Source organism: Equus caballus, chromosome 20, assembly GCF_041296265.1.
Source record: "Equus caballus isolate H_3958 breed thoroughbred chromosome 20, TB-T2T, whole genome shotgun sequence".
Taxonomy (NCBI): Eukaryota; Metazoa; Chordata; class Mammalia; order Perissodactyla; family Equidae; genus Equus; species Equus caballus.
In genome coordinates, this window is record NC_091703.1 from 58,580,932 (window position 1) to 58,593,261 (window position 12,330).

The 12,330-nt window shown below is 38.3% G+C and overlaps 1 protein-coding gene across 2 annotated transcripts in view; it reads right to left on the reverse strand.

Annotated features, from left to right (window-relative positions):
* Positions 1–5,791: 5,791 nt before the first annotated feature.
* Positions 5,792–12,330, reverse strand: part of KHDRBS2 (KH RNA binding domain containing, signal transduction associated 2) — a 551,406-nt gene continuing 544,867 nt past the window's right edge. For both annotated transcript variants that reach the window (XR_011429816.1, XR_002802329.2), the window contains exon 15: positions 5,792–6,003. The gene's annotated coding sequence lies outside the window, so the exon portion shown is untranslated. The remainder of the gene's footprint in view (positions 6,004–12,330) is intronic.

Genomic DNA, 12,330 nt, shown 5'->3' on the forward strand with positions numbered 1-12,330 from the left:
ACTGGGGTTGCTTCATTCTAGCAGGGCCAGGAGTTCATCCTCACAGTGATAGATACCTATTATGAGTCTAGGTATGCTTATGCATTTGGCTTTCCTTCCCAGAGAGCTTTAGTCAGCACCACTATCTGGAGGTTTACTAAAAGGCTGATCGACAGGCATGGAATCCCTCATAACAGCATCCAACAGGGGAACCACTTCACCACAAATGCGGTATAGGAAGGGGCCGAGGACCACAGGATCCACTGACTGAATCACATGCCACACCATCCAGAGGCAATGGATGTCAGAGAATGCTGGAATGGCCTTCTAATTGCACATTTGGCAGCTTGATGGCAAACTGTGCAAAGATGGCTTGCTATACTTAAGCACATAATATACACACTAAGTCATAGGTCTAAATAGGAAGAATATATGTGCCCAAGAACCAGGGGGTAGAAAAGGAGTGGTGCCACTTACCATCTGCTATTACTTCTGATGATCCACTGTGGGACCTCGTGCTTTCCATTAGAGGTCCTACTCTGCAAAGGGGCAAACTCTTGCCAAAGGAAGCAGCAGAGGTCCCATTAAGCTACAGGCTATAGCTGCCACCTTGGTAGTTTAGATTCTTTGTGTCCAGAAATCAGCAGGTAAAGAGAGGAGTCACCATCTTTGCAGGAGTAATTGAATCTGATTTCCAGAATGAGGTAAGGCTGCTTTTGCTATGAGGGAGGCAGACAGGAATTCATGTGGAATCCAGATGATCCACTTTGATGCCTTGTGAAATTCACTTGTTCAGTTTTAATAGTAATGGACATACGCAGCAGTCCTAGTTTGAGAAAGGTCTGATTACCTAGGGCTCAGACCAATCAGGAATGAGTTTTTGGGTTATAGCACCAGGTAAAGTAGCAAGACCTACAATTATCGCTCAAAGACTAACTGTAGTGACAGGGCTATAATTTGCTCTCCTAACAGGGCACTTTTAAGGAAGAGAGATCCATAGGAATGAAGGGATCATTCCTGAACAATTCTGGAGAGACTTCATGAGACATACAAGGGATGGACTGTGGTGGTCATGGAAATGTGTCACTCAGATTTCCTTGAGTGATACACTCAGAAGAGTAGTGGCAAACAGCCTCTAGTTGCTACACTTTTAGGCTCCATCACAGTGTTCATGAAAAGCCTGTACTCTCCCTGGGGTGCCTGGAGTCCATAACTGAGATAACAGAGCTATGCAAGCCAGGTAATTCTTGCCCGTCACCACTCCACTTGCGGGCAATCTTTGCTTTGGCACTGTACTGCTCCCCTGCCCAAGGTTTCCTCCCTCCTTTGCTCCTCTCATAGATGTCAGACCTGCATTGGAATCTGAAGGCTCTTCCTGCTCCTGCTTCTCCTCTTTATCCTCTGCAGGCATTTCTCCCAGCAAATTGCTTGCATATCTAATTCTGTCTTGTCATCTCCTTCTCACATGATTAAGACTGAGACAGCAGATAATGCCTATGGAAGTTCTAATCATTGTGATTTGAATTAAGCACTCGAAAAGGTTTTTTTAAAAGTCCTTATCAGTCAGTGTATGTTTTCCTATGTTGCAGAGATTGCTTACATCTTTTCTTTTTTTTGGTGAGGAATATTGGCCCCGAGCTAACATCTGTTGCCAATCTTCCTCGTTTTGGTTGAGGAAGATTGTCACTGAGCCAACATCCATGCCAATCTTCCTCTACTTTATATGTGGGACGTTGCCACAGCATGGCTTGATGAGTGATGTGCAGGTCTGCGCCCAGGATCCAAATCTGTGAACCCCAGGCCACTGCAGAGGAGTGTCTAAACTTAACCACTACACCACTGGGCCAGCCCCAGAAACTGCTTATTTCTTAAGCCACTTTCTGATACCTCCTAACCATTGGAGCTATAAACATTTTGCATCTATATAAGGTTTGATTATGTAAAAAAACATATTACTGTACTGTATTTATTAATTTGAAAATAGAATATTCATCTATAATATTTGCCCTGTGTCCATAATCTATTATAGAAGTATAAAGAAGCAAAATTCAAATACACTATATTTTATAATATAATATATCCATTTTCTGCCTATAGATATCATACTATAAATTAAGGCACTTTCTTTCCAAAATTCATCTCTCATCATTCAGAAGTTGGGTAACAAATAGTCTAAATAGAAAAAATATTTTATGTAGTTTTCAGTTGTGCCATTGTCATGGAACAAGAGAAAAAAGACACTGTTTTTCATGTGGATAAAATGATCCCCAAAGGCAAATACAAGTAGGTATTGTCACAGGTGTACAGCGTGGGTGAGGGGTTGGTCTTCCACTACTTCTTAGCTGACAACTGCATAATCCGTGACAATGAATTGAAATGAGAACATGTCAAAATAGAGTAATTACAGTTAAGAGTACCTGATATTCAGTGCAGAAAATAAAGAGAACATTAATCATGCTGACCTTGTCACTTTTGCATTTGTCTAACATGAATGAAGTATTTAAGTCACTGCTGTGTCAACTACGGATTTACATATCTTGTAGATCACATTTTCTTTAGGAATTGTTTTAGACACTTGCAAAGGATATATATTTTAGACATCTGCTTAAGAAAGAAAATGCAGAAAGAATTGTTTCTCTTCAAGCTAATGTTAGCATCAGACTAAGCATTGATTTCTTTAGAAACATATGCTGTTTTCATTTGTGTTGCTTTTCTCATGCTTATGCTCTTGTCAAGGACTCTGCCCCCAACTGTAGCCCTTGCTGAGGAGCTGTGAGCACTGAACTATACCATGTGACCTTTCACTTTGTAGCCAGTCACATCTCTAATCCTCGTTTTCCTCTCTCTTCAGCCTGCTTTGGAGTTTCAACTGTCTGCTGGAGATTCCACCTAAAAGAGCCTCGAGTTACTTCAAATTCATTCTGTTGTGTAATAAAGAATGTGGCTGAACTTTGTCCATGGTTCTTAAGATCCTCTAAAGCCTTGGATTTCCCAAGTGATAGGAGTGTCCTTGTTATTTATAGGGAGCCCCTGGGTTTATGCAAATGAGATGACTCATGCATTGCCTCTAAATAGTTTATGCCAACACAATGAGTGAGGACGAGGACGGGTGCTGGCCACGTGAGAAAGACCAATCATGTGATCAGGGGTTGGGGCTTTGAGTCCTGTGATATCAGTCTGACCGCTGGGGAGAAGTAGGGGGCAGCAGATCGAGTTCAATTTCTTAGCCAATGATTCAATCAATCCTGCCTATGTAAGGAAACTCCAGTAAAAATTCTGTACAGTAATGCTCAGTTCAGCTTCCTGGTTGATGACACATGTCGATATGCTGAAAGGGTGATACATTTTGAAGACACAGAAGCTCATGTTTAGGAAGTTCCCAGATCTTTCCCTATAGGTATGTTTCTTCATTTGGCTGGTCCTAATTTTTATCCTTTATAATAAAACCTTAGCGTTTTCCTGAATTCTGTGTCATTCTCATGAATTATCAAACCTGAGGGGTTAGTGGGAACCCCCAAATTTGTAATCAGTTGATCCCCAGTGTGAGTGGCCTAGGAACCTACAGCTTGTGGCTGGAGTCTGAAGTGAGGGCAGCCTCATAGGGGACCGTGCCCTTAACCTGTGAAGTTTGACCTAACTTGGTTTATTAGCATCAGAACCACATTGCGTGTTCTTTAAATCCTAAAGCATAATTTTCTCCAATAGCCAACCAATTTATCTGCTGAACTTTCTATTTCTCTTCCCACATTATTAGCCATTCAGCCCAATTTCTTCTTCCTTCATAACATTTCTCATATGCATCTCTCTTAGTTCATGTCCCACGTCACGTGTATCCCTTTTTGCCTGGGCTGTTTCAATACAGTGTACACTGGTCTACCCTCATTGCAATCTCTTCCGTATTGTTCAAACTTCTCTCTCTTACCTTCCCCTGAGGCTCAAACACCTTTTTGAGAGATGTCTGTTTAGTGTCCACTGCACACCTCTCAAGAAGCAAGCGCTCACTTGTTTGTTGAATAAATCTCTCCCTGCTGTCCAAACTCCATAGCTCCAAGTTGGTCCCCAAAGTTGGTCCCACCACATCTCTTGTGTGTACTCTTTTACTTCCATAAATGAATCGTTTGTTGCAACTCAATTAGTTTACTTATTACTTTGGTTGCAAACAATAGGATCCATCTCCATTCCATTGAACAAACTGCATGTCTGAAATGCTCCCTGCTCCCTCTCCATTTGTGTAGGCTCCATCTCCTCTGTGAGCCTTCTTGGGCTTCCCCATTCCTCAGGGATTGCTCTCATCTCTAAATTCTCTTAGAGCATATTGTATGCATATTATATGTATTGTATGCAGTTCTCATTTGGCTCTTACTCTGGCCCGCCCAGGATTTTCAGTTATTTTTTTATTATTCCATGTTCTTTTGAAAACTATAGCATGGTCTTGTGAAAATAAGCAAATGTGATATAAATTTTTTGTGATCTCAAGGACTAACATATGTAAAAGATACATAAACTTTTCAGTTTTGCTGTAGATTTTCTTTTCTTCTGTCTAAATAGCACAAGCAGTCAAGTTGATCTGTAAAAACCACGAAGATGGGGAAAATACCTTGGCTATTAATTCTGAAGCTATTCTAATCAACCCTATCATTTAAATGTCCTTGAAACTTTAAAGGGAATACTATCCATACTGGCATGCTTGTAGCCAGAATTACAGAGAAACTGATATTCGTTTGCTGTCCTTAAATAGGGCATTTGTGATATTCCGCTTATTTGTCTAATCCAAACTTTTCTCACCTGAATCTCCAAAGTCAACAAAGTCTCACATTGCCCACCAAGTAACCCAACAAAAAACACACTTGCAAGCATAATAGGGTGGCCCTCCTGTTTCCAAACAGGGAAGGAACCATGCCCCTAGCATTATTTAGGGACTACAATGTTTGCAGGCAGATTTGCAATCCTGAATCTGGCGTATCTTCTTACACTGCCGTATGCCTGTATATAACTGAAGACTAAATATTGGCATTCTTTAAGTTTCTTATTTTGTGGCACAGACAGAAAAGCAGGACTCCAGTCTCAGTAATCAAGAAAGATAAACAATTCAGCATTCATTTAATAGAGACATGCCTTGGGGAGAAATGGTCTTTTTGTGAGAAAACACAACCTTTAAAAAAAATCAAATCCTAGAAGTGACCGCAGGGGGTTTACTAAGCCTTTTGGGCAAATGGGTTCTGGGGCATGAGGTCTATGTTTGCTTGAAAGAGGTTTATATGTTCTGAGACTGACTGATCAGTAATAATACTGAAAAACTAGGATGTTATAACACAGAATTTTAAAGTACAGCACATCTAATCTGTGAGTAACGATGAACGTGTTTGATAATAAAGATAAAGGGAATTGTGAAAACTTACTTCTCTGAAAAGTCTTCTCTAATAAATTTCAAATTTCCTTGTAAGATTCCACATTATTTTTACTTACTGTCAATGGAAATACATTTTTCCAGATCTTGCTTTGTCAAATATAATCTTGTAGCGGTTCCATATTCCTACACCTGAGTTAATGGTTTCTATCAAATAGCACTTTCAACCATTTACAGTCTGTGGGTCAATACACATTTAAAAACACTCAGTAGGAAATTTTAAAATCAACTCCTAGCAACTCAAAGGGATAATAAAACTGTGTACTGATATAACGGTCTATAAACTGAGATGGTGACTGAAAAGTTCAGTTATTTTTACTTTCTTATTCCTGCCTCTTGAATTAGTTGTTAAGCATTATATTGAACTGGTGAGAAAGACTGGTCGAAAAGAATGTAGACATGTACGTATTTTAAACACTTGTTTATTTTCAATTTTTACAGATGCATGATTGGGTCTGGTAACTGAAGATCACACTTGGACCAAAGTTGATTTCAGGAGTGAAAAGTAGAGCAAAAACATAGGAGAATGGCTGATTTCTGGTGAAGGCCCCCAGCTCTAACTACTGGAGGTTCCAGTGTCTTCCATGATGAACAGGATTGTCTTTGGAGGAATGTGCCTGGAACCAAATCAGAGGTACATGATTGAGAAAAGGTTCTTGGGAAATTTCTCAACAATAAAGGGTTGAATTATGGCGACAGTGAGGTGTATGCTTACAGAGCAGAGTAAATTCTGGAATGATGCCTGAAATGAGGAAGTGTAGAATAGGAACAGTGGAGAGGGTTGTGTGTCTTCCGGGTCCTCAGACATTGGGCCAGAGAAGAGAGTGGCCAGGAGACAGTGGCAAGAGTGGTGAGCAGGGAACAAATTTCATCATATCACCAAGAGGGAAGAGCTGGACTCTATGTATGGGGGATATAAACTGTCCCAAAGAATGACATCTTGGAGTTTGGTGCATGTTTCCAGGGCTGAGGTGAGTGATGGAGTCTTATGTCAGGATTCTGCAGATACTGCCTATTTGTCTATTTTGATTCTGTGGCTTTTTAGACTCCTTGGTGAGAGGCCGTATTGCTTTAGAAACAAATTATTTTAAGTTTCATGTTGGGAGCCCCAAGTCACATCTCTTCCTTTCTTAGATGAACATCTGACTGTTTCCAAGGAAGTGACATCTGATCCCAGTTTAGGAGGTGGGAAGAAAGAGAAAGAAAGAGAAAGAGGGAAAGGCAGCATTTTAAGCAGAAGATACACATCAGTAAGTTTTCAGTATCAGAAACACAATACCTAATTCAGGAAATGTCCTTCATTCATCAATCTTTTCTGAGCACATCCTGTCTGCCAATAACTTGGTAGGTTTACAGCTATAAAGATCAATAAGATATCTTTATGCTCACAAGAAATTCACATCCTAATGGGGGAAATAGACAAATAAGCAACAAATGATAAAGTATATTCCATTCTCTGATGGATTTGCTGGAGGTACTCTGGGAAGAGAGGGGTACCTAACCCACATTAGGGACAAGGGGGAAGGGTCAGAAAATATTTTTTAAAAAATAGTGGCTAAACCAGGTTTAAATATCAAATATATGTGCTTGTGACTTTGTGTAGAGGTCTGTCTGTTGAGTTGTGACAAGTAATCATATCAGTGGTACTCAAAGATGAGATGGTATTGGGCCATTGAATGTCAAACAAGAGAATTTTGATTTAATAGAAATGGGAGGTCATTTAAGTTTTTAAGCTGGGAGCAACAATATGGCGGAAATGCTTCTAAGGCTTTCTGTCAGGAGGGCAATCAGGTGAGAGGGGATTGGAGGCAGGGAAGAAACCTAGCAATTTGTTTTATCAACAACTTAAGTGTGAGGCAATGAAGACCTGAATCTAGGATGGTGGTTATGGAGAAAGCACAAATTGTGGGAATGTAAGTCTGAACTCTGAGTTTGTCTCAAATGTTTTTTCCTCAGGAATGGCCATTTGATTGAAACTAGGGAAGAGAAGATAACCATAAGTCAATGAAGAAAAGAACCCAACCAACTAGTTCAACGACTGCAAAACTCTCTGAGCTATAAATACAGGATTTGAAAGAGATGTGCAAATGGATGTACACAGAGGAGGAGGTAAAAGTTGGTTCCCAGATGCAGGCATTAGTGTCCACTTGCATGCCCATTGATTCTTTTAACAGTGCTGCTGCCACTGCTTTTTCAGCATTATGAAAATGTTCTATAAGGAAACAGGAATGACGATGTTTGTGAAAAGACTGGCACCAAATAATGTAAGCATGGCCAAGAGAAATTTGTTAGTTAAAATAGATTTTAATATACCTAGTAGTAATATACTAAAAATTATTTTAATACCAAATCATCTTTAGAGAAATAAGTGCTCTGTGACACTCAGGATAGTCATGGTATTAGAATGAAGCCAACACAAAATAATCTGTCATGATAAATATCGCAGAGAAAAGGAAGAAGAAAATACTTAATGAGCACTCATGGTGTTCCAGACATTGTGCTAGACACTTTACTAGAACAAAAATATTTCTTGAATTAGAATGTGTGCATATCACATTTTATCATTTTAGTTGGGAAGTTTAATGGAAGGTTCATCCTAACAAATAAAGTTATAGCATAAACAATCTTGAAAAATAGAGTAAATGTAAATATTCAGATCAAATTAAAAAACATTTAGGCAATTGATTGTGAATGTCATGCTCTTGATTATGTGTGTTTTCTACCTATGTTTATACCTAATTATATTTGTTCGTGCCTATGCTCTAGGTTCAGCCCCATGAAGATGGTAAATTTTGATCTCCCTGTTGGTAGAAGCTACTTTCTGACGGTCATTTTTCTCAGGCATGGATCACTTCAAATTCATCACTGCCACAAGAAAATTAACAAAGCAGACATCTTACAGATCTCAGTTCTCAATAATCATCTCCACGTATGAAGGTCAGTGTGCAATTGCGCAAATATAAATGAAAATCAATATTCTCCTTTCTTAAACATTCTAATTTATCTCTGAGTTATCTCTTTTGAAGTATTCATAATTTGAGGTAAAAAAAATGAACTCAGTAAAAGCCTATTTGGAACAAAATAAATTACCCTTTTGATATCCAGTGCAGCAACCTAGTATTTGAGTAAAACAGAACTTCACAAAAGCTTAATATATTCAGAATTTGACAAAGTGTGACCCATTTACTGAAGCAGAAAATGCACCATAGGTACTTCAGTGTTTACTTTTTTTCTTCCAAAAGCAGATAAATCATATTTACCAGCCAAAGAAAAGAACTGCTTTTAGACTTACTTATTTAGGGTGAAAAAAACAAGAATTTTGACTAAGAAAGATACTCCCAAAATAACATGTGGTGGGTTTTAAGGGATTTTCACAAGAATGTCAAAATACGGGAAATATTTGAAGAATTTATGTAAAGTAAGCTAGTAGTTACCTTAGCTCCCTTCAGTCCCTTTAGATACCAGGAGGATATGGAACACTTAATAGAAGCCACATGTGCATGTTGCATTTTTCATAGGACACTTCTAAGACTTCTGTCAGGATTTTAAATATACTGGAAAAAGAGTAAACAACATCACAATACAAAACCCTTACTCTGGCTTGTTCTCCTAAGTACTCCTCTCTATGGCAGCACTTTTTATATTTTTCCACATGTACCAGTTTAATCGTCTCTCTTCTCCTAGACTGTCAACTCCTTGAAATTGGGGAGCTCTGTCTTCGACACCTTCACGTGCCCGGTCCCTTGTACTGTGCTTAACACATCATTGATGCATCAACAAATGTTTGCTGAATGTAGGAATGAAGAAGTCAAACCGGAGCCCACGGACAATTCTTTATAAAAAGAGTATATATTAACATACAGATAGACATACTTTTATATTAATCAGGTGTTTAAAATAGATGAATATGATCACTGATTATGTTTAAATACCTTATTCTTCCAAAAAAAACTTATATAAAAACTCATTTATATCACTTAACAGTTTTATAAAATACCAAAAAAAGCATGCAATTGTAATTAATGTTACTTCAAAAATTCCAAGTGGTGAACATTGTGTTCATGAGCTAAGAGAATGACTGAAAGATTTTATGTCTCGACTGCATTTGTAGATTTCTTGATCTTTCAGACTTTTTAGATCTATGCTTTAAGCCAAAGTCAGAAGTGGGACTAAAATTGAGTTTTGTAACAATCTAGATATTTTGTCTTTTTATTCAATTCAACATAAATTCAAAATTATACGGAAGGATTAGAACAGGTTTTCGAAGGCAGCTCCTTCATTCATTAACAGTCACTCCCAGTGGCCTGATGGAAGAGACCACATGTGGCCAGAATGAGTTGTGTACACAACGCTACAGATCAAATTAAGAGAAAAAAAATAGAAATAGCTTTTGGGACCCTAGAAAACCACTTCCAGTCTAAAGCCACAAGGGCAGAAATGATCAATAATGGTAGCTATTTGGTTCATTCATTTCTTTTAATGAACACACTCACAACTCACTAAAAGCACTCTCACAGGACTGAGATGGATTTCAATTCTCTGGTGACAGAAATAGAACCTTTGATAAAACCTGCAGGGAGTTGCATTGCTCCCCACCGCCTTCCTCCCCTCATCTTTACAACTTGATGCTAACTCAGAAGAGTATGTCATCTTGGTACAGACTGACAAGCAGTTCGTTCATCTGCAACTATTAGGAAAATTCTCTCCATGATTCTTAATGCAATTTATTTTAGGAAAGCATCCCAAAACTGTGGATCCGTTTCAAATATGTAGAGTCTGGCAAATGCAGGAATAAAGCCCTCAAGAAAAAATGGGCACTGAGCTGGTTTAATCAATTTATTAATATTCAATGAGATCATTTCCATTTCTGTAGTCACTGCCCTAGTTCAAGTAAGCATTAATTTGTATCTAATAAAGTGCCATTAATACTGTGGATATATATAAATTGCTTTTGATAAATGAACAACATCTGGATTATTGCAGCAGCCTCTTAACTTGCCTCACTTATTCAAGTTTCTTCCAATTATTATCTATTTTATATCTAACTGCCAGAAAAAAATCTCTCTTGAATTTTCACCATATTTAATTCTCTGCTTATGAAACTAGATTTTGCTTATTTAATAAAATCAAAGTTCTTGTGCCTGAGATGAAATTTTCTCCATCAGTTTCCCTAGGTTCTCATTTCTTATTATCCAGTTGATTTCTTATTACTTCACTGCATCTGTATTTTTTCAAAAAGTGCATTTTAATTTTTTGGTATCTACCAAATATAGTTGTAACCTCAAAAACGTAAGTTTAAGAACTTCTAAAGTAAATATACTAGTCTGTTGGCAAACAAAGAATAAAAGGTCTCTGTGATTTCAGAAAATGCCCCTTTCTTGGATCCAAGTCAGGGATGACTTGGGCAAGAATGAAAGAAGATGTGGGGTGAAGAGGGAAGGATGATTTGCAAGGTCTTTCTCTCTCTGACACTTGCTTCCCTTTCTCCCCATGTTTAATAACATATTGTCTGTACATGAGAGGTTTTCACGTTCAAAGAGTAAACCTTTTCAGAGCAAATGAATAGTATAGTTACTGATCAAGCGTAAATTTACTAAGTACACATTTTAACCCTTTAGATGGAGTTTTTGGGGGTTTTAGTACTGTATTTGCCTATCACATGCAACTGAATTATGTCTTGTTCTAACATTTCATATTGTAAATGGGGATAAACTTAGACAGAAACTCTCAAAAGGTGTGGGAGAGAAGAGAAGACATAAAAATCTGTTAGTATGGTAAGAACCGCAATGTGGATAAAAATTAATTTTAGAGATCTTCATTCAGCAGACAAATGGTGACTACATTTTCTGTGTCAGCCCTTGGAATTTAAATGGAATGCTTTTCTTCAAAAGGATTATTTAAACATCTAGATTCATAGTTTCTAGGTCACTAGAGAGTTATTGTTGAGAATATCATCTTTGTCTTCACCACTCTGCAACATCGTTACAACTTTCCACTTCAGGGAGCCCCAGAGAATCAGGGCTCACCTGCCAATCAGCTCTATCAGGAAGCGTCAGCTCTACTATGAGAAACAGTTTCAACAACAATTCATGAGATCAAAATAGGAGCAAGTTATAGTTTACTTCTTCACTTGTTTTTCCTCTCTCATACCATGTTGGCAAACACACGTATCACAAATATATCCTCTAATTTCTGCCAAATTATGCCCTTAACTGAGTCACAGACCTAAAATGGACTTTCTCATTCGACCAAATCATTCTGCCCAGAAGTGTCATACTAACATTTCCAAAATGATGCTTCATTAATTTCACTTATCTGTTCAGATGGCCTCCCTACAAAATGAAAAACATTCTCTTTATTTTATATTCAAGGACCTCTGTAATTTGATTGCTTTTTACTTTATCGGTTTTTTCTCTACTAACCACCTCCTGAAGACCGAATGCTACATGACCCTTGAACATAATTTATACTTGTCCACTTGGTTTCTCATCTCCATTTTAGTCACTTTCTCATTATCGTCTCTAATCCTGAAATGCTCTCCTCTTCCCCACCTACTCATATCAACCCCCCGCCCCTCTGTGGACCTCTCTTGATTTCCCCAACCAGAAGTTAGCTTTATTAGCAAAATGCACACAGGACTTGCCATCTAATACAATGGTTCAAAACTGCAGGCTATTTCTCACTCAGTCCTCAGTAGACATTTGGCAATATCTGGAGATATTTTTGATTGTCACAACTGCGGACGTGCTATTGGCATCCAGTGGGTGGAGGTCAGGGGTGCTGCTAAACGTCCCACAGTATGCAGGACAGCTCCCCACAACTAAGAAAGATCTGACCCAAAATGTGAACAGTGATGCTGCTGAAAAACTCTAACTTGATCCATTTTGACACCTCTATTCCAATCCTGACTATAATTTTACTTCCGCATGCATGTTAATCATCCA